General features: G+C 47.7%; 1 protein-coding gene across 1 annotated transcript in view; it reads right to left on the reverse strand.

The window, feature by feature from the left end:
• Window positions 1-22,232, reverse strand: part of SEPTIN9 (septin 9) — a 150,771-nt gene that overhangs the window by 123,447 nt on the left and 5,092 nt on the right. The window lies entirely within an intron of this gene.

Below are 22,232 nucleotides of genomic sequence, written 5' to 3' on the forward strand. Positions count from 1 at the left end.
GAAAATGGAACCCCCCCTCCCTCCAAATTGCTATAAATTTTAAATTAAGGGACTCTCAGGCAAAAATATGGGAGCAGGAAATAACAATTCTTTAATAGGGAAGAAAATAAAAAGATCATGCAGAACAGCTCTAAACTGTGCTTTGTAATGGAGTCACAACCTTACAAATCTTGTCAGCTAGAAGAGTGCATCATACAGGGGAAAAAATATATTAAAAATTAAATAGATATATATAGAAAAAAAGGCAGGAAAACTTTAATACAGTAAGGCCTGGGATAGAGGGAAGGAAGGGAAAAGAGCTGAACTGCCTGGCAGCTGGAGATGGAAAAAGCATTTCATGCTCAGAAGCCTGTGCTTGTGTATATAAATTTATACATACATATATATATATGCACATGTGTGTTTGCTCTGTCCCTTTCCTTTTCCAGCATAAAAAGCCTCTGTGCCTACAACGTGATGTGGTTGAACCACAGGGCTGCTCCTGGGAGAGGGTGACACAGGAGAACCCATGGGCAGCCCCACCCAGAGCCATCCCCCTGCTCAGAAAGGGCCCTTTTCTGCCCAAAAAGAGCCAAAAACAGAGCAGGACTGTGCACCCCCACACAGGAACACCCAGCCTGTCTGCTCAGGAGCTTCACCTGCATGCAATTGGGCAGATTGGTGCTACACACTTCAGCCAGCCCCACTTTCCATCACTGACAGCAGGACAAGGGCTGAAGCTTCTGGGAACTTGTGCATTTTAAATTTTAAACATATTTTTGCTATTAAACCCAGTCCCTGAATCTTTTTTTCTTAATTCTTTTCTCCTCTCTAAATGCTTACTGCTTTTTTGGACTCTAGCAAGAATGAAAAGCCTTATTTCCTCTGCTGAACAGAGGAACATTTTTAAACAGCTGAACAGATTTTTAAACAGCTCCTCTTGAGCCAGGCTGCAAGAGCAGTCCCATCCCAGCTCTGCTCTGTGCAGAGACAACACCTCTGAGTTCCCTGCGGGCACTAAGTCCCAGCCTCTGAATATTTTTTTTTTTTAATTATATTTTCCTTTCTAAATGCCTACTGGTTTTTTGGACTCTAGAAAGAATGAAAAGCCCTATTTCATTTGATGAACAGATTTTTAAACAGCTCTTCTTGAGCCAGGCTGTAAGAGCAGTCCCATCCCAGCTCTGCTCTGTGCAGACACATCACCTCTGAGTTCCCTGTGTGCAGGCAAGGTGCAGTGCTGAAATCCAGCTTTTAGAACGGCTCAAAAAGCAGAGCAAAGCAGCCCTGATGGGTGGCAGGCTGAGGAATGCAGATGTGCAGCCATGCTGAGCTGGTTAGAGCAGCCTTTCATGTTCAAAGGCTCATTCAGTCTGCGGCGGGGAGGACGGAAGCTGAACGAGGAGCTCACAAGCTTGGACAGGATCACATCGAGGAAATCAGCTTTATTCCCTTCAGCAACCACTTCAGCAGTGGAAAAACACACACAGGACTTGGAGCATCTATCCCCTGGCTGAGCCTGTGGCTTTTATCCTTTCTGAGGGTTTGTTTGTGTGCCCTGACTCCCAGGTTTGCTCTGGGGAGCTGGAATTACCATTCTCACCCTTCTCTCAACGAGCTGAGTTGATTTGTTTTGTGTTGGAGGCAGCATTAGGAGGAGGTTTTTCTGACAGCTGTTGCTTCACTGCCTGTTAACAACATTAATAATACATAATAATGCTGTTTATCCTCTCTCAGACAAAGGGAAAACGAGGAGTAAACACAAAATTCATCCAGGCAGCCCAATACCTTAGTAGAAAATATAGATAGAGGAGGAAGAGCTGCAGAGTCTGAGCCAAGCTTGCTATCTGTGATGCCCCACTGCCCCTCCAGAGGGAGGATCCAGACACAGTCCTGGAAAGCAGATAAACAGCAGGGAAAACTGGCAGCTTGGCAAAAAAATAGAATAAATAAGGAGAAAGCAACAGCTAAAAATATGCTGCTGTGAGCACACTGCCAAGAAGCCAGGGAGGGGGCAGGAGCAGAGAGCATCAGCGGCTGAGCCTGTTCTGGGGTTACCTCTATTTATAGCCTGGGAGCAGCAGTTTGAGCCCCAGGTTGGAGCTGTAAATGAAAATGAAACATTTCCAGTGCAGACAGAGTGTCTGTGAGCCGCCCTCAGCCCCGTGCAAACGCCCCAAAACCACGCTGGAAAGGCACTGGAGCACAGTGGACTAAGAACCACAGCGCAATCTGCTTTATTTAGCTGAAATTGGGGATTCTCCTCCTTGTTCCCACCAGGAGGAACCCAGAATGGAAGAACCCAACAGTTAAAAATCAGTCAGGCCAAGCATGGCTTGTTCAGCGCTGCAGATGCGCCTCAGCAGGACAAAGCCCAGCTCAGCCCCACCTTGGCTCACTCTGAGCAAGTTTTTTTCCCATTTTATAATCAATGACTAATTCCCTCCAGATCCACGGGCTGGGGCCATATGGCCCAGCAGAAAGGCAGCAGCACCCAAAATGGGTGCCATTTGGGGTAGCTGGGCTATCTCAGGTGTGATGGGTTCTCTGAGAGCTCATAGACCTGGCTCAAGGAGAAAACCCATCATAGATGTACCAGTGAACAGAGCCCATGTGAGATTGATTTCTTCCTCACTGTAAGCCATCCATGCTGATATAAAACCCAAAAGGACAAGTGAGCAGTTCCCATTATCAACAGAACCCATGCAGAGAGGACAAACAATGGGGGATGCAGCTCAGGAACTCGCTCTCTCTACACAGTCCAGTAAAAACCCAAACCAAACAAACAAAAGAACCAAAGCCAAACAAAGGTGGTGATGGAAAGGGATGGGCCAAACCAGCAGGAGCCATCCCACACTGTGCTGGAGTCAGCAAAGAGGCACCAGCTCATGTGAGCAGGCAGTGTGACCCTTGCTTCTGTTGCATGTATTGACTGCAGGGTCTGGGATCAGATAATTCAGCTTCCTTCTGCACCAGCACAGCACTGCAGGGTGTCCACACAGCACTGGAGATGTCTCCATCCAAGAACAGAGCTGCTCTGGGCATATCCACGCTCCTCCTGGCTTCCTGGGATGTACAGCTCCAGGAAAATCGTGGAGCCACCTCGGGATGGTTCCAGCTCTGGGGTGCTGAGGACTTCTCAGGAGTTTAGTTGTTAATTGCAGCCCCAAGATTTGTGAAAAGTCTCTGTTTCAGCCCATGTGTCCGAAGAACGAGCTGGAGTTCTTCAGTTTTCATTCTTAAAGTTGTTTATTGTATCTTATCTATAAAATTTTTCTCCCTGCCCAGCCGAGGTCTGCTCAGCAGGGCAGCCACAGGCACTCTGACCACCCTCAGGGCACTGTTGTCTTTTTATACTAAAAACTATGTACAACATATTTACAATTACTTTCCAATACCTATCACCTATATTAGACAGTGAACTTCTAATCTAAACCAATCCAAAAGTGCCAACATCACAGCAGAAGATGGAGGCCAAGAAGAAGAAGGACTGGACACGCCCGGATCCCTTGTCCCCATAACCCCCATTCTAAAAATCCCAAAATCTACCTTTTCATCCTGTGATAATTTTATTACTACATTATTTAAACTTCTGTGACTTTCAGGTCCTCATACAAAGCTGGTAATTTGCTCCACGGGTCATAATCAAACCCACAGGTGTTCTGGGCTGTTTTTCAGGGTCTCTGAGCCCCCCGGCAGGGGCCCAGCAACTCTGGATACCCAGAGGGATATTTTGGGTTCCAACAGGGGCTCCTCAGCAGAACAACCCTTCTGAGGGGTCACAACACTCACACACCAACAGCAGGTTTAGTGAGACGGTGTTCACAGGGGTCTTAGATTGAGAGAAGAAACAAAGATATGACTCCATGTTCCAGAAAGCTTAATTTATTATTTTATGATATATATTACATTAAAACTATACTAAAAAAGTAGGGGAAAAAAGTTTCATCAAAAAGCTAGCTAAGCTAAGAATAGAAAAAAAAAAAAAAAGAATGATAATAAAAGCAGCTGTCTCCAAATCTCTGTCCAAGCCAGCTGACTGTGATTGGCCATTAATTAGAAACAACCACATGAGACCAATCACAGATGCACCTGTTGCATTCCACAGCAGCAGATAATCATTGTTTACATTTTGTTCCTGAGGCCTCTCAGCTTCTCAGGAAGAAAAATCCTAAAAAAAAATATTTTTCATAAAAAGATGTCTGCGACAGTTTAGAGCACAGGCTGGCAGGGCTGACTCCCCCCAAGGCAGGACCTGCAGCCCTGTGCACTGCACACACCCAGCCCCACCTGCTCCAGCCCATCCTGCCCTCTGCCATCCCTCCTGTGTCACCCAGGAGCACATGGAGGACAGCAAGGGTGTCACTGCCCTGCCCAGGTACCAGTGCACACTGCTGGGACAGGGCTCTCCACTCTTTGTCCATTGTGCAGATCCATCTCAACACTCCCAGACCTCTCAGGGTGTGCAATCATGTACCCATGGCCTGGTTCCATCCAGAGAGTGGGCAGGGAATTACCTTCACTGACAGACACTCACCCAGACAGGCTCTAAATCCTCCAGGGATAAAAAAGAGTGACTGCAGAAGACCTGGAGCTGTTGACAGGAGGAAATCCCACCCATGGGTTGATCCTCCATGGCTCCTCCAATGCTGCAGAGCTGCAATGCTGACACAGGACATCTCTGGAGTCACAGCCTGCACATGGAGGGTCACTGCAGACAGCTGGGACACAGGGGGCTGCAAGGGAGGGACATCTGGGTGCAGATCAGCAAAGGAAGAAGAATCTCTATGGCTCTGAGTCCAGTGAACCACACAATTACAGCTTCTCTTCCATTAGCTTGAAATCCACTTGCAACATTAACCTCAAAAGGAATACAGTTTGGAAAAAAAAATAAGGGGAAAAAATTCACGTTCATTTCCAATACTAATCAGAAACATGCACTGAAGAATAAAAGACACTTTTCCAGATTCTGTGTAACAGAAACTCTTTACAAAGGAGCTGAGCACAGCTAGAAAAATAAAAGAAAAAACCTTCAACCCTAGTGCATGGTTTCATTCTGGATCAAATATCTCTGGCAGTAAAGTGAGATTTCACCAGGATGGAGAGATGCTGGTGGGGTGGGGATGCTGGAGAGATGGAGGGAGGGATGCGGGAGGGATGGAGGGAGATGGAGGGAGGGATGCTACTAGGATGGAGGGAAGGATTATGGAGGGAGGGATGCTGGAGGGATGGAGGGATGGATGCTGTGGCCAAAGGGCATTGATTGCAGACTCAGAACTGCTCCACTACCTTCTCCAACACAGCCTAGATGTACCAACAAGCTGTGTCCAGGTCCAAGGCTGAGCACAGACAGCCTAAAACACCACCCATGGGAGCTGGAGCCCCACAACCCTCCTCACCAGCACACAGAGCCATGAGTTCACACTCAAAAAGAACCCAGCCTGAGTCAAAATCACCCTGAAGGAAGCCACCCTCAAATGGAAACCACAGGAAAACTGGCATTAGCAAGATGCATCTATTCCTACCACAACACTCTACTTCAGCAGGTGCCAAAAGCATTCTAACACTAAAAAAATGTTCCAAAAGCTTGTGCTGATGATAAGAGGCAGCAAGAACTCAGGCCTCAGTTTTTGCAGGGTCAGAAAGGCTCCCCAGGGCCAGAAGTGCTCTGGCCACAGCAAGGTAGCTGTCAGGTAGAAGAACCAGGTGACAGGGGACACAGCAATTGAACCTTGGCTCAAATGTAGGCTGCGATTCAAATTGTTAACTCAAATTAAACTGCAGTAATTCTCAGGAAATCAATTTTTGCATCCATAAAGCTTAAGGCCAGAAAATTGCCTTGGCTGACCCACAAACCCCAGAGCACACACTTCAGTCTGGTCAGAGTGGATTCAAGCTCGTGCTTAAAGTAAGTCTTGGCTTTCTGGAGAAATCCAATTTCAGTGTCAAGACTTAAACATTGGAGTGATTTCAAGTGCTTTGGCAAGTTGTTCAAGAGCTAAAATGGCCTTCAAACAATACAGAGACTCCCCCTTCTCCCCATGAGTTTATTCTGAGGTGAGTAAGCTCAGTCCTCAGATATTCACTTCATAGAAATAACAAGATCATTTCACCACCCCTCCTGATCATCTGTTCTTTACTGACCACAAATTCCTCACAGCTGATACTCATTCAGAGATAGGCTGGACAATCATGAAAGCACTAAAAAAAAATTAGCACAAGCAGTTTTTCATAGAAAATAAAGTGTGTTAGTCATCATCTGTGATCCTTCTGGTTGGAGAGTTCCAGTAATCCGGGCAGTGGTGAAGGTGCCACGTCACCACAGCAGATGACTTGTGCAGATGAACATTCACACCACCAATGTCCACACAAATTGGAAAGAGACTGCAAAAATGGGTCTTTTATATGTGCTGTCAGCTCTGCTGGCTCAGGGGATGCTTTTACTCAGCAGCAGGAGGAAAGGGAAAATGGTTTGTGTGGGAATGAGAACGGCTCTCCTGAAGCTCTGCTGGTTGGGGATGGAGCTGGTAACCACCACCAAGTCTAAAATCCCTCCAAGTTCACTGCCTGGAGTTCACTGCTGATGCTAAACAAGTTCACTGCTGATGCTGACCAGATTTCCAGAGAGATCTTGTTCCTCTAAACTTTTTCTGTCTTCACCACACTCCTCTCTTGCTCACAATCCTTATCTGACAAAATCCAAGAGAGAGAAGCAGGGCCCAAGAACTAGAACTCAATTAACAGGTACCTCGTGACATTTTCACTAAATGAGGGGGTTTTGAGCTTTTAAAGTCATGGCAAGAGCAGCTTGGACCTGGTCCCATTTGCAGAACCTGCAGCATCCCAGCAGAGGAGGGAAGGAGGGAAAGCATCTGAACCCATCCAAGCTGCAGCCTTGCTAAAGAAGGAAATAACTCTCACTTTAATCATCAAACTCTTACATTAACCAGCTGCCACAAGAGCTCCTGCAAGCTAGAAATGTGTTGGTTAATTAACATTAATAACACAAGTGTCCCCCAGAGCCTGAGTGGACAAGGGATGAGGCTCAGCACTCAGAGCACTATGGAAACAAGGGAAAAACAAATAATCAGTGCTCATCCTTCACCCTCCAAAACCCCCCAACATTCACAGCTTCCCTCACCTCACTCCCTCAGGTTCATCAGGCAGTGGCCATGGATGAGCTGGAGAAAACCACGGGCAGATTTGAAGGAGGGGAAAGGAATTTTAAAACTCCAGTGTGGTATTTCCATATGGATCAAATATTCCTGAGCCACCCCACAGCTCTGCTCCCCACTCCCCCAGGCCTGCAATGCTGCAAAGTCCTGCTGCAAACCCCCCAGCCCAGTGCCTGCCCCTCTGCTCTGCTCCTGCACCATGTGCAGCTCCAGCACACAAAGCAGCAACGTGGTACTTCACATTAAAAACAAAATAAAATTTAAAAGTCATCCTTAGATGACTTAAAAACAAGATAAAAACAAAATAAAATGTAAAAGTCATCCTTACTTAGAGTTAAAATCAATTTCTTGCCATCTTCTTATAACCTCAATGCAATCACATATTTATTCTCAGCCCCAGTGGCTGCTCACAGCTTCCCTGCTCGTTTCACACACACAGAACTCCCAAAATTGTGTTTCAGAGGGTCCCCCTGGCAACAAACACCGCTGGATTTATCAAGGGAGCCCTGCAGGTCCGGGGCTGCCATTGGGATGGAATACAGACCCCTTCTGTTGGCCAGGCTCTGCAAGGCAAATGTTGACTTTTCCCAGAGAGGGGTGGGGACGTGCAAAGGAGACAAGCCCAGAACAAAGAGGCAGCAGCTCAGTGGCTGAAGGGCAGCAGGCCACAAAGGGCAGGGGTTCAGGGCTCTGCTGAGCCTGGGTGACCCACGGGGTCAGGACACCCAGAGCAGCCCCAGACACCTGGGAACACCCAGCCCCAGGGAGAGCTGCAGGAGAAGCAGGGCAGCCTTTGGGGCTGAGAGCAGGATCCGACTCTGCAGAGGGAAAAGCTCAGCCTGGGATTTTCCTTAGCTGCAAGTCCCGATTTCACTCCAAAGTGTCCTTTTACTTCCTGCCCCATGAGAGGTTCTCCACTGCAGCCAGGTGACACCTGGGTGAATGTGGGAACTCAGCGCATCCCTCTGGGTGTCCAGAGTTGCCAGGACCCCATCAAGGGGCTCAGAGACCCTGGTATGCTGCCCGGAACACCTGGGGAATTGATTTTGATCCTTGCAGCGAGTTGCCAGCTTTATATGGGGATGTGAAAGTCACACAGGTTTGAATAGTGTAATAATAAGATATTCAAGGGGTGAAAATGTAGATTTTAGGATTTTTGGTATGGGAATTATGGGGACAAGATGGAGGAATCAGGGCATGTCTAGTCCTTCTTCTTTCTTCTTCTTGTTCTCCATTTTCTGCAGTGATGTTGGCACTTTGGGATTGGTTTAGAGTAGAAGTGCACTGTCTAACACAGGTGATAGGTATTGGTAATTAAGTGTAAATATGTTATATGTAGTTTGTAGTATAAAAGGACAACACAGAGTGCCTGTGGCTGCCCTGCTGAGCAGATCTCGGCTGGGCAGAAAGAAAATTTTATAGATAAGAATTGATAAACATCCTCAAGATCGAAAAGTGAAGAGTCCAGACTCGATCTTCAGTTGCGCGGGCGAAAGCAGAGACATCCCGCACATCTCGGGGCAGAGAACATCAACAGCAACCCAAGAAGTGAAGGAACCAGCACCAGGGAAAGGAGCAGCCAAGGGCCCATGGTCACCAAATCCCTTCCTAGACAGAAACTCAGATGAAAATTCAGGGTCAAGATCCACAAACTGCCTGGCCACTCCACTGAGAACAGGCTACCTTGGAGGAGTACCAAATCAAGCAGACAATGGCCACTTTTCCCTCCACACAGATAAATGCATTCTAAATATGCTTCAGGCTGCAAACACTGCCAGAGCCCTCCCACCTGAGCAGCCCCAGTGCAGCAGCAGCCTGAGCACACCCTGAGCACCACACAGCTCACATGGTGATGCCCCTGGGCTGCTCTGATGCTGCACAGAATTGCCTGAAAGTCAGAAAGCCCAAACTCCCAACTGAGGTTCAGCAGCTCCGTGCACAAAAAAACTGAGCTCAGAATGGCAGTTTCTCCTTTGGGACATCATAAATGTACATTTATCTTTGTCCCCAAGCCCAGTCACATCTTGATTCTCTGCTCCTATGATCAGATGCTGAGGTGGCAGGACCAGCTCAGCCATGGGGCAAAGCCAGCTGCAAGCAGAGGAGTCAGAACTGCTCAGCCACCATCAGGACTCCAACATGACTCTCTGCACGTAATTTCCCTCCTCCACATACTCTCCCCTGCCCGTAAAATGAGGTGTCAAACACTTCCCCTGGTCAGAGGAGCTGCAGGGATATGTTATTTAATGTTTTTACATTTTAGCTGTACTTTAAAGAATGACTCAGACACTATCTATAGATTCCTGAGATAATGTCCGCTGTCCTTAAACTGGAGAGAAGGGAAATTACAATTTGAGACTACAATGAAGCCCTGGCCTCATACAATTGAGGGTTTTCTCCTATTAATTCTACCTCAGAAGTAGCCAAGGCAACCCAGCCTCATAAACTAATAACATTCTTTGGTGTTTTTCCTTGTATCTTGCAATTATATTTAATAATGGCCCAGCAGGGAAGTTGGAAGAGAACTTCAGCCAAACTTGGGACATATTTGAGTGCCTAATGCTGCAGATCAGCTTTCACTGGAGTTTGCAGAAGTGCCTTTACAAACTGCAGTACAATTCCATCTGGATCTTACAGGATGACCCTCAAGCCACTCGTGTAGCTGCTTTTGGGACCATGGTTGGTTTTTCTGACTTGGAGATGGAAGAGAGAGCTCTGCCTGTGAGGGGCCAGTCAACTCCAAGATTAAATTTCTTGTGTGCTCCCCTTCTGCCCTCCAGACTCTCTCTATAAATTTCAAGGCATTTAATGAATGAAAGGTTCTCAGAAGTCCCCATGGCACAGAATCCATCAGAGATCCCCAGCACAGAAGCAGTAATTTCATTTAAAAACAAGATGTGGAATCAATATGTAAGTGTCAATATGCTGTTGGTTTGTTCCTTAAAATCTTTAAGGGACAAGGGGCAGGCACTGATCTTTTATCTCCGGTGACCAGTGAGAGGACTCAAGGAAACAGCAAAAACTGTGACAGGGAAGGGATAGGTTGGGTATTAGGAAAAGATTTTTCATCCAGAGGGTGGTGGGGCACAACCAGGCTTCCCAGGGCATGGTCATGGCCTCAACCCAGCCAGAGCTCAAGAAGAGTTTGGACAATGCTCTCAGGCACAAGGGGGGATTTTGGGGCTGTCCTGTGCAGGGCCAGGAGTTGGACTTGATGAACATTGTGTGTCCCACCTCAGAATACTTTTTGATTCTAGGAATAAAATAATTCTAGATCCAGCACCTCCCTTTCTGCCAAGCCGTGTTCTAGAGCAGAGCAGCCGGAAAATTTGCAATGGGTTCATTTAAATAAAGCCCAGATATAAAAATCACTTTTTGATGCTACTCCATGATTACACACACCTCTCTCCAGGTACCAAGAGGTCCCAAAGCAACTCCTTCTCCTCATGGGCTTCTCCAGCTGCCAGCTAGGGAAGAACAAAGCACCTGGCACCACCAACCAGCCCAGCCTGGCAAAAGGCAGTGTGAAATCACTCCTGGCACAGGTGAAAACCATCCCAAGTCATGGAGCACTGCCTGCAGCCTCTGAGGAAGCCTTTCTGGAGAGAAAGAGGGCTCACACAGGAGGCACAAAGCCCATTCTGTGGGTCTGGTGAAAGGCAGCATTGTCCGTGGGACGTGGCGCGCTCGGTGTAACGGAGCTGGCAGTGGAGCCCTGGGCCCCATCCAGAACCCCCCCCAGTCACTCACCCCAACAATCCAGATGTTCAGTCTCCACTATGCAAATCCTGGCCACAAAAAAGGCACTGGCTGCCACTCCTGAGTGACCCAAACCCCGGTGCACTGACCCTGGCACTGCCGAGCCCCCGCGCTGCGCCAAGCAGGGATTCCAGAGGGTGTGATGTCCTGTGAAACCTGACCTAGAGCAGGGCTGGACAGAGCTAAAGAATAAAGTAGGGATTTATGAAAAGGATCTCATCAATGGGCAGCACAAGAGCCCAGCCAGGGCTGCACCCAAGATGAACCAAAATGGCCCCAAAATGCACAACCGGGCACGGGGTCTCTCCCTCTGATCAGTTCTGCTCCATTTGCATCTTGCAGTTCATTGTCCAGTTCCAGCTTTAGCCCATCCAGTCCCATCCTTGTTTTTCTCTCTCCAGCCCGCGGTGTTTGTGCTCTTGGGCCTGAGATTTGGATCATTTGTCCTTGGTGCCCAGCTGGAGCAGGAATTGTTTTGTCTCCCTGCTCTGTGCACAGAGCTCACCATCCCCTGATATGAAGCTCAGACCCACACACTAAAGCAGCACAGAATATGAAAAATATAAAAGCTAAAACCTGAGACATCAGGTGGAGCTCCTGAACAGGCACCTTGTGCCATAAGGAGTGAACCACACAATGCCCTGGGGCATGCACAGCCTGCTGCCAGCCACACCTGGGAGCTCCTTCCCTGTCTGGAGGCTCAGGTCACTTCTGGTGGCCCCAACACGGTGGTCAGAGTTCATTACAGGAGCTGACCTTTCCCAAACAGCATCTCCTGCAGCCTGGGCACTCCAGCACCTCCTGTCCACAGGGGATCCATGGCACTGCCACATCCCTCCAGCCCAAACCACCTTTTGTACCCCTGGCAGGAGCATCGCCCAGGCAGGGACCTCGCTCCCCTCCCCAGCTGCAGGACTGACACAAGGCCAAGGCAGGATGCTCTGGGGGGTGTTAGAATTCCAGCCTTATCTCCACAGGCTGAGATCATGAGCAGAAAATGTTTCTCTGTTGCCTCATCCAGCTTCCTGTTGGCAGCCCTCTTCCTCTCAACTGAAGCACCTCTCTGTGAGCAGTCTCAGAGCCAGACAAGAGCATTTGCCATGTCTGAGACATCACATACATGACAGTGCCTGTCCTTAGCATGGCCCAGCTGCTCCTCAGCCAGCTGTGCCCTGAGCAGGCCAGGGCAGCAGCCCCAGCTGCAGGGGATGCTGCTGCCACACCAAGGAACCACCACAGGTTTGATCCTTCCTTCAGCCTCCTGCTTTAGTGCCTGAAGGAAGGATGGGATCATAACCTGAGATTTAGTGCCTGAAGGAAGGATAGGATCATAACCTGAGATCTCCAGAGGGTTTGGCTCCTCACCCCAGCAGGACCTGGAAGCCACAGGCACCAGGAGCTGGGCTCTGCAGCACTGAGTCACCTCCAGCCCCAGGTGGAGGGGGAAGATGTGGAATCTTTGGTTCTGTTTTTGCCATGGTCAGGATTAAATGCACAAGATGGAATTTCTTGTTTGGACTCAGATGTTTGTTAGTTATTATCTCTGTCACAGTCTCACAAACCAGGAGTTCTACAGCACTTCACTCTAACAAACTAAAAATGGAGCCCCATCTCTCTCTCTACAAGGCCTTTGAAGGATAAACTGTCCAATTTAGAAATGACACCTCAATTATTTTTACTTTTAAACCAATAACCAACCACCTGTGGCCCACAATGGTGACTTTTTTATCCAATTACACAAAACCACCCAAACCCGTGGAGGAGAAGGAGAAGGAGAAGAGAAGGAGAAGGAGAAGGAGAAGGAGAAGGAGAAGGAGAAGGAGAAGGAGAAGGAGAAGGAGAAGGAGAAGGAGAAGGAGAAGGAGAAGGAGAAGGAGAAGGAGAAGGAGAAGGAGAAGGAGAAGGAGAAGGACCAGCCTCTGCCCTAAAACTTCCATCTTGCTTTATGTATATTTTAATATATTCTAAACCCTTAAACTCCAAGTTTTCCATCCTGTGATATCACACACTTCTATTCAAACTCCACACCCACAATCCCAGTTCTGTCATTCCATTTTGGAAGCTTCTCCACAGCCTCAGGTCAATGCAGTGTTCTCTTGGGGGTCAGTGCCTGGCAGCACAGAAAGTCTGAAATTCCCAGTGACCAGGGTTCCAGCAGGAAGAATAGGGTGAATCATCTGCTGGAGAGAGGCTGCAGGGACCAGCTCTGATTCAGAGATGCATTGAGATGGCTCAACTCAGGCAAAATTAAATTCCACCTTGTTTTTTTCCAGGCCTCAGTCCTCAGTAATAGAGGAAATCATCTCCCTCAGCTCTGAGATCAATGTCTGAATGAGCTGCCAGAATAGGAAGCACTTGGGTTATCTGCATCACCTGGCAAGGAGCAGGGCCCAGGGCACCTGATGGTGCCCCAGGCTGACCACACAAACCAATTGAGACAAAATGTTCCTCTGTTTCCCAGGCAAAAGCCACATTTATCCACTTCTATTTATCCATTTATATTTCTATATATATAAATATTTATCTATTTATCCATTTATATTTAGTTGATGGCCTGGAGGAACCCAAAGCCCCTCTGTAGGCTCTGCCCAGGTTTACAGGCACAGAGAATGTCACTGCCACACAAACCCATGCTCCATGGGAAGGTGGCATCCACATCCCTCTCCAGGGGCCACTGTCACCCTTCAGTCCCTAAATTCCCTGTGTCTAAACAAAGCACTGACCTCCAGGGCTCCTGGGCATCTGTCACCATCAGTTTATTCCATGAGAAAGTGAAATTAAAAATCCCCTGCAGCTGAAGCAGTGATGAATCTTGCAGAGATTATGATGACATGATTTGAAAAGCAGAGGAGGCTGTAAAGCCCCCAAAGAAGAGGTCTCTGCTTGGTTTCTAGTCTTATTTTGCACATAATCTATAGGTAACAGGGCTTGGATGCATCCAGGGTGTTCTTAGGGGCTGTGTCAAGGCAGCTTTTAATCCAAAGTCTGACCTCCCAGCTGTGTTTTGACCTAAGGATCCACCATCCATTTCCCACCAGAAATGGGAAGAGAGGTCAGTAAAGATGATGACAATCCCAAGTGAGGATGAAATGTTGGAGATTATTAGAATTCAAATTAATGCAAATACTCTGGAAAAAGACAACAACCAAAGAAAGAGAGGAGGCTGAGGGGAGACCTAACTGTGGTCATTAACAACCTCATGAGGGGCATCAAAGGGGCAGGTACTGATACCTCAGTCCTGGCCCTGCACAGGACACCCCAAGAATCCCACCATGTCCCTGAGAGCATTGTCCAAATGCTCCTTGAGCTCAGACAGGCTCAGTGCTGTGACCTCCTCCCTGAGGAGCCTGTTCAGTGCTCAGCCACCCTCTGGGTGAAAAACTGTTCCTCATATCCAACCTAAACCTGCCCTCATGTAGGAGTGACGGAGGTAGGACAGTCAGGACAGATGGAGACAAGAGATTTCTGAAGCCAGGACTGGCTTCAGTGCCCTTCATTGCAAAGGGCCTGGGCACAGGGCCCTGCTGGGAGCTGCCAGCCACAGCTCAGAGCAGGCCTGAGAGAAGAGAGGGGGAGAGAGGGTGAAAGAGTAAAAGGGTAAGAGAGTAAAACATAAGAGAGTAAAAGGGTAACAGAATAAACAGGGTAAGAGAGCAAAGTTCCTGTTACAATACCATAAATCTTCTTCTGTGTTGAATATTCTGATTCTCACTAACCAATCCAGTACAAGATACAAATCCTATAGCATTTACATACAGCCTACAAGAATCATTATATTACCATACTGTGTTACATTTTAAACCCTACAAACTCCTCTTTGGGCCCTTCTGCCAAGCTGTAGGGTCTGCTCTGACCCTTGGGCCTGTCTGCAAGCAGAGGGTGTTGTTCCATCAAAAGGGGATTACCTTCAGCTGGCCACACCATTGTTTTCCCGTTGTTTAGTAACTGAGGCATCTCAAAGCTTGCTTTCATTTCAATCTCGCTTATAGTTTCTATATTCTCAAAATCTTTTGCCAGGCAATCATATTGATAAGGCTTTCCTGTTTCATCTTCCCCAACACCCTCCCTCAGCTCCAATGATTTCCTGGAGAGCTGTCACTTGTCCCCAGAGTGCAGAGAGCTGTACCTGCCCCTGTGATGCCCCTCATGAGGATGTCAATGAGCACATCCTGCCCCAGCAGGGCTGCAGCTCCTGCAGGCTGTGTGCACAAGGCAGGGCTCTGCTGTGGATCCCCGAGCCCTCTGCAAGGGGACAAGGTGCCACCTGCCACCTGTGTGTGTGTTTGCTCAGAGAGAAGCACAAACAAACCCACCCTGGCACCCCCTGCTCGCCCAGGAATCCAAACAAGGGCAGCTCCAGGTGGGAAGCAGGAGAGGGTGAGCAGCCCTGGGGAGAGCAGGGCCTGTTTGGGCACCCCCAGGCAGCACAGAGAGAGGGTGAGGAGGGAGGAGAAAAGCCACAGCTCCAGCTGGGCACCTGGGGAAAGCTCTGCCTGCACAGACCTGGCCAGGCTGAGGGCTCCCACCAGCCAGGCTGGGTGAGGTGGGTGACACTTGCCATTCTTCAGCCTTTCCTGCAGGAAAAACAGAACCTCCAGCCTCCTTAACTCCCTGCAACACCCCCCTGCCACCTCCCTGGGCTGTCCTGTGCAAATCCTTTATCCTTTCCCACCCTCTGGACACACAAATCCTGCCACAGGGTTAGGAATGAGGACACTGCTTATTTTATAGCTTATATTTTAGCTATAAAATAAATTTCTATCAATTTATTTATATTTAACCCTAGACTAAAGTCAGGGTTTGCTCCTGGCTCAGCAGGAGCTGTGTGACTGTGCCCTGTACCGATCCTCCAGATCTTTCTCCTGTGTTACAACTTCTGTCAAAACCATCCACCAAGGAAGAGGTGCAGCCTCTAAAAGGGTTTAATGCAAACCCTGCATTAAATAGTAAATAGTAAATAAAGTAATCAGCACCCAGCACATTGCCATGGGAGCCTTTTCTGCCTCATCTCCATTCCCATATTTGTATTCAGGGCCCAAAGGAGATGAAAGGCTCAGTAAGATCTGAACATTAATCCACACACATTATGAAACATCTTTTTACTATTCCCTCTCCATCACAGCTCAAGCACAGGGCTCTAAAAACAAAACCAAACACACAAAACACAGCCACAGACACCTCCTCCCCTCCACATGCACTTTAAAAGAGATGTATTTAAATCATGGTGATGATTTCCTGGACAGTGGCTGCTCCATGAAGGACCATGCACAGCAGAGGAAGCTCTGAAACCTCCCCAGATGGATCAAGCTCATCCTTGCCCAGATTAACTCATTGCTCCCAGCACTAACTGCAGGAATCAGCTGTCAGAGAATCTCCCATCACTGCTGGGAGGTTTATCTGACAAAAAACCAACAGGGGAAATAACTCAGAGCCTCTTGCAGCTGCCAAGCAGGATGAGGAGACCACCCAAGCCACAGCACCAAGAGCCTTCCCCAGCCCTCAGATGTGGGGCTCCACAACTGGGGCATCTCACTTGTCAAACAGCAGTTTGGGAAAGTGTTCACAGATGCAGATGGAGCCGAATGGAAATGAATGTCAGAGGGTAATTAGCTGCAGTAATGGCAGTCCTTCAGTGGATAACAGCTCTGAGAGTCACAGCTTACCTGCTAACAAAAATAAATCAATAAATTAAAAAAAACAAGCAAAAAACCCCGTGGTGTGGTGGTTCTGAGAGAGTTTGGGCACAAGTCAAACTCACATTTCCCAGCATTATCTCCAGTTTTATAAAACATGCTCTGAAACACGTGAAGGCAGAACACCAGAGGGGAAAAAGCCCTGCATGAGGCACAGTGGGCTGCAAGCACACATCAGAAAGGTCTGGATTTAAGGATTTCTAACATCTGACCTCAGATAAGGACACTGCAGCACATGTGACTTCTATCACTGGAACATTGAAAATCAGTGAGCTTGAAAACCTTCCCCAAAGCAAAAAGGATGAGGAGAATTAGGCTCGGACTGGTGACATCATCAACTGCAATGCTTCAAATTAAATTCCATGCTTTCAGAGAACTATGTTCCATTCTTGTTCCTACTGATTAAAATGTACCTAGATTTTGCTTTTAAGTTTGAAAGTTAATTGAAAGTCAAAGCAAAGAGGATGAGGAGAATTAGGATTGGACTGGTGACATCATCAACTGCAATGTTCAAATTCAATTCCATGCTGGCAAAAAATGTTCCATCCTCATTCTATCCTCATTCCTACTGATTTTGCTTTTTAAGTTTGAAAGTCATCTTGGAGAATGATGGAAGTGAAAATGCAGAGAGCAAAGGGTAACTTGGTGACCTTTGCTGAAAGACTTTGCCAAGGTGCTGGTGGCCCCCATCTCAACCTGGCCAGGCTGAGGGCTTCCACCAAGTAGGGTGGGTGACTTTTGCTCTTTTTCAGCCTTTTCTTCAGGCAAAACAGAGCCTCCAGAGCCTGCACCAACCCCCTGCCACCTCCCCTGTCCTGACTTGTCCTGCTCCAAGGCCTGTTCTCCTCTCTGTACGTGCCCAGGCACTCACAGCCCAGCACTGAGTCACCCCGCAGGGCTCAGGGATCTCATCCTGTTCCTTTGTTTACTGTCCCCGTCACACAGAGCTGCAGGCAATCCCCATTTCCCGGGATAACATCAGGGCTGGAGCAAACGTGCCCCGGGGGCTGCTCCCGGAGTGTTCCCAGATTCCCTGGCAGGGCCACCAGGGACGTGACTCTGGATGAGCTGAGGGAACAGGCAGTGTCAGGGACCCTCTGTCCCCAGCAGCTGCTCAGGGCTCAGCCCCATGAGGCCAAGCCTGTCCCAAAGGGAGGCAGTTTGTCCCTCAGCACACCCAGAATAGCAGCACTCCCACTCCAGGAAATTATGGATTTTCTGGAGCATTACTATGACCTTTTTTAATTTCCATTCTGCCTTTAGCTGTCTCCTCCCCTACACTCCTTCTCTAAACAAATCTTGAAGCTGTACAAAGTGTTTCCTGTAAATAATACTCATCTGGCATGGACAAAGGGAAGGGAAAAAAACCCTTTTGCTGCTAGTTCCAACTTGCAATCATCCCTCCAGTTTAATGTCCATCTGTTTGACCAGGGAGCAATGAAGGCAGCACAGTGTTTGAGGGAAATGGAGGGGACAGTGACATGCTCTGGCCATCAGATTTGAAGCTGAAATGAGAAGTTCAGGCCGTGGAAATGAGTGATACTCTGCTTCAGAATGTGCAGTGCAGTGATCAATGCTGAAACTCAGGCAAGAACTTCCCAAGTGTCAGAACTCACTGCATCCGTCTGGGTGTCCAGGGTTGCTGAGGACCCCATCAGGGGGCTCAGAGACCCTGGCACACAGCCCAGAGCACCTGGGGATTTGATTTTGACCCTTGGAGCAAGTTACCAGCTTTGTATGAGCACCTGAAAGTCACAGAGGTTTGAATAGTGTAATAATAAAATTATCACAGGGTGAAAATGTAGATTTTAGGATTTTGGTATGGGGGTTATGGGGACAAGATGGAGGAATCAGGGCGTGTCCAGCCTTTCTTCTTCTTCTTCTTGTTCTCCATTTTGTGCAGTGATGTTGACACTTTGGGATTGGTTTAGAGTAGAAGTGCACTGTCTAACATAGGTGATGGGTATTGGGAATTTAGTGTAAATATGTTATAGGTAGTTTGTAGTATAAAAGGACAACACAGAGTGCCTGTGGCTGCCCTGCTGAGCAGATCCCAGCTGGGCAGAGAGAAAATTTTATAGATAAGAATTAATAAATGACCTCAAGACCTCAAAACAACCTCAAAAGTGAAGAGTCCAGACTCATTCTTCAGTTGTGTGGGCTGAAGCAGAGACATCCTGCACATCTCGGGGCAGCAATTATCAACCAAAACCCAAGACCCCATGGCTCCCCTTCCTGCCCAGCACAGTCACTGCTCTCACAAGTGTCACAGCACTGGACAAACCCTTTCCTTTCCCAGGCTCTGTTGTCACTCCCCATTGATGAGAGGCTCACCTGTGTCACAGACATCATTTATGAAAAATCCTTTCCTTAGGATTTTTCCTCCTGAGAAGCTGGGAGGCCTCAGGAACAAAATGCAAGCAGTGATTATCTGCTGCTGTGGAATGCAACAGGTGCATCTATGATTGGTCTCATGTGGTTGTTTCTAATTAATGGCCAATCACAGTCAGCTGGCTCAGGCTCTCTGTCTGAGAGAGAAGCTTTGTTATCATTCTTTGCTATTCTATTCTTAACCGGCCTTCTGATGAAATCTTTTCTTCTATTCTTTTAGTATAGTTTTAATATAATATATATCATAAAACAATAAATCAAGCCTTCTGAAACATGGAGTCAGATCCTCGTCTCTTCCCTCATCCTCAGACCCCTGTGAACACGGTCACAGACCTGAGCAGTGACAGCAGGAAGCAGTTTCCCAGGCTGTCCCCTCTGGAACCAGACCTTGAAGGGTTCCTTGGGCTGTCCTTGTCCCCAGGCAGCCACTGTGGGAACAGGCTGAGTCACCAGGGCCGTGCTGCCCCTCCCAGTGCTGTGGTCCCACAGGGAGCCAGGGCTGCACAGGCACAGCTGCTCTTCCTGAGGATGCCAGGGGAGCTCCCTGGTGTGGCCGTGGCACCCCAAGGGACAGGTGTCCCCTGCAGGTCACCTCTACCTGCTTTTTGTGAGCTCCCTGGCCTCACACATGGGTTAAATCCTCACAAATCACTGCCATACAAAGCCCTCTTCCCTTCCACTGGCATTTCTTGGATTTGGATCACAGCTTGTGCAGCAAACCAACCCCAAGACATCCCTGGTCCAAGAGGTGCAGGCAAAGCATCCCACTGGCTGTCAGAGCTGCTTTTTGGGATGTCCCTGCAGCATCTCCCCTTTCCCTGGGCCACCACTGTCACAGACATCTTTTATGAAAAATCCTTTCCTTAGGATTTTTCCTCCTGAGAAGCTGTGAGGCCTCAGGAACAAAATGTAAACATTGATTATCTGCTGCTGTGGAATGCAACAGGTGGATGTGTGATTGGTCTTGTGTGGTTGTTTCTAATTAATGGCCAATCACAGCCCAGCTGGCTCGGACTCTCTGAGCAACAAACCTTTGTTATCATTCTTTCCTATATTATTCTATTCTGAGCCAGCCTTCTGATGAAACCTCTTCTTCTATTCTTTTAGTACAGTTTTAATATAATATATATAATAAAATAATAAATCAGCCTTCTGAAACATGGAGTCAGATCCTCCTCTCTTCCCTCATCCTCAGACCCCTGTGAACACCATCACACACCACTTCTCCCTGCCCACCCCAGGTGGTCACAGAACAGGATGGGTGTTTTGGGGGAACAGAAATCCCCCCAGTGGGCCCCACAGGAGCTTTCATTGTGTTCTGCAAATGTCTGCATATTGTGGTTTGTTATTTGTCTTTCTCCCCAGGCTGGATTTCCTTGTTTCTCCAAACTGTTTTCTAACAGATGTTGGGATGTTTTTCCTACCTGGAGCAAAGCTCTACCCCTGCCCACACATGCCACCAATCCCAGAAACAGCAAACATCCAACCAAACCCATCATAGCCCTGATCTGGCCACCCCAGCACAGCACAATGCTGCCACAGGAAGGTTTTTCATTAACAAGGCTCCATCAATCATCACAAGCCATCAGAAACATGTGATGGCACATTGCATTTACATCTCTGGCAATATATTCTGTCAGCACAGGAATAAAATAAAACAATTGTGCCTTTTGATTGGACTTCTCATGGTCCCACCTCGGGTTTTGCAGCAAGGAAGGGCTGAGGAAAGTCTGCCAGGACTGATGCCAAGTGCCATCAACAGCTCCTGATATCTGCTAAGCCACAAAACCCCTCTGTGAGGCCCTGCAGAACACTCTGTCCAGAGATCAAGGTGCTTTCATCCAGCAGAGGCTACAACAATCTGTAACACTCAGGAAAATTACAGGCTTCCCTACCACAGGAGAGGACAGGAGGATTAGAAATCTAATTCTCTGAAGAATACAGCTTTTTCTTTTTAAAAGCAATCAGAAGAATGGTTCATTGTTTAAGGTATTAACTGCACAGTGCAGACCTGAGCCTCTTAGTCACAGTGTTGGTTTGGGAGCTCTCAGGACTTTTGCTGCTCCCAGTGACCCCAGGATGTGTTAAAAAGTCTCTTTTCCCAGCCTGGGGGTTGAAGAAGGAGTCAGAACTCTTCTATTCTTGTTCTCAAGGTTTTTTATTGTTCCTTATCTATAAAATTCTTTCTCCTGACTTGCTGAGGTCCATTCAGCAAGACAGTCAGAGGCACTGTGCCTGCCCCTGGGGCAGTGTTATATATGTACACATGTATATAACACTGTATGTTATATACGTACACATCGTTTTTTATACTAAAAACTATGTGTACAATATTCAGAATTACTTCCCAATACCTATCACCTATGTTAGACAGTGAGCTTCTACTCTAAACCAATCCAAAAGTGCCAACATCGCAGTAGAAAATGGAGAACAAGAAGAAGAAGGAGAAAGGCTGGACACACCCAGATTCTCCCATCTTGCCCCCCTGAATCCCCATTCTAAAAACTCTAAAAATCAATTTTTCACTTTGTGATAAATTCACTATCATTCTACTTAAACTTTCATGGCTTGTAATTCTTCATATAATGTTGGTAGTTGTTTTTTCCAAGGGCTAAATCAAAGGCACAGGGGTCTTGGGCTCTGTGCCAAGGTCTCTGAGCCCCCTGAGTTTTCTAGGGCAGCCAGAGGAATTTCTTGAGTTTTGACAGGGAGCAGCACTGCCCTGTTCTGATAGGAATATGAGGGGAAACTCAGGGATGTGGGGTGGGAAGGATTTTCCCTGCTTTTCCCTGGATGCCCCAGCACTCTGGACAAAGGTAGCTGCTCTCTCTGAGCACCTTTAAATGTTGTTACAGCTCAAACAACAATCCCAGGGCACCAGCCAGTGGGAACATCAGAATCACTGTCCTGCATGTGTGCAGCAACGGGGAAGTGGCAGAGCAGGGAACAGCACACTGTGATGGATCAAGGGGTTAAAAACAATAAATAAATTAAGGGAGTTGGGGGTGAAAACCCATCAGAGAAATGTGTGATTGTTGTGAATGTTAGCTCCTCACTGGTTCAAAAATGTGAGAGATGAGTATGGACAAGTTGGAGATGTGGTTGTCAAAAAAAGAGCAAGGGTTTGCCATGCAGGAACAGCATTTTGTTTGTTGTGGGGCTGAAAGCAAGGATGGGGAGCTGTGGATGTTGGTACCAAGCAGCTTTCACGTGGGTCTGAATGATGCAGATCATT

This window comes from Zonotrichia leucophrys, chromosome 18, assembly GCF_028769735.1.
Source record: "Zonotrichia leucophrys gambelii isolate GWCS_2022_RI chromosome 18, RI_Zleu_2.0, whole genome shotgun sequence".
Taxonomy (NCBI): domain Eukaryota; kingdom Metazoa; phylum Chordata; class Aves; order Passeriformes; family Passerellidae; genus Zonotrichia; species Zonotrichia leucophrys.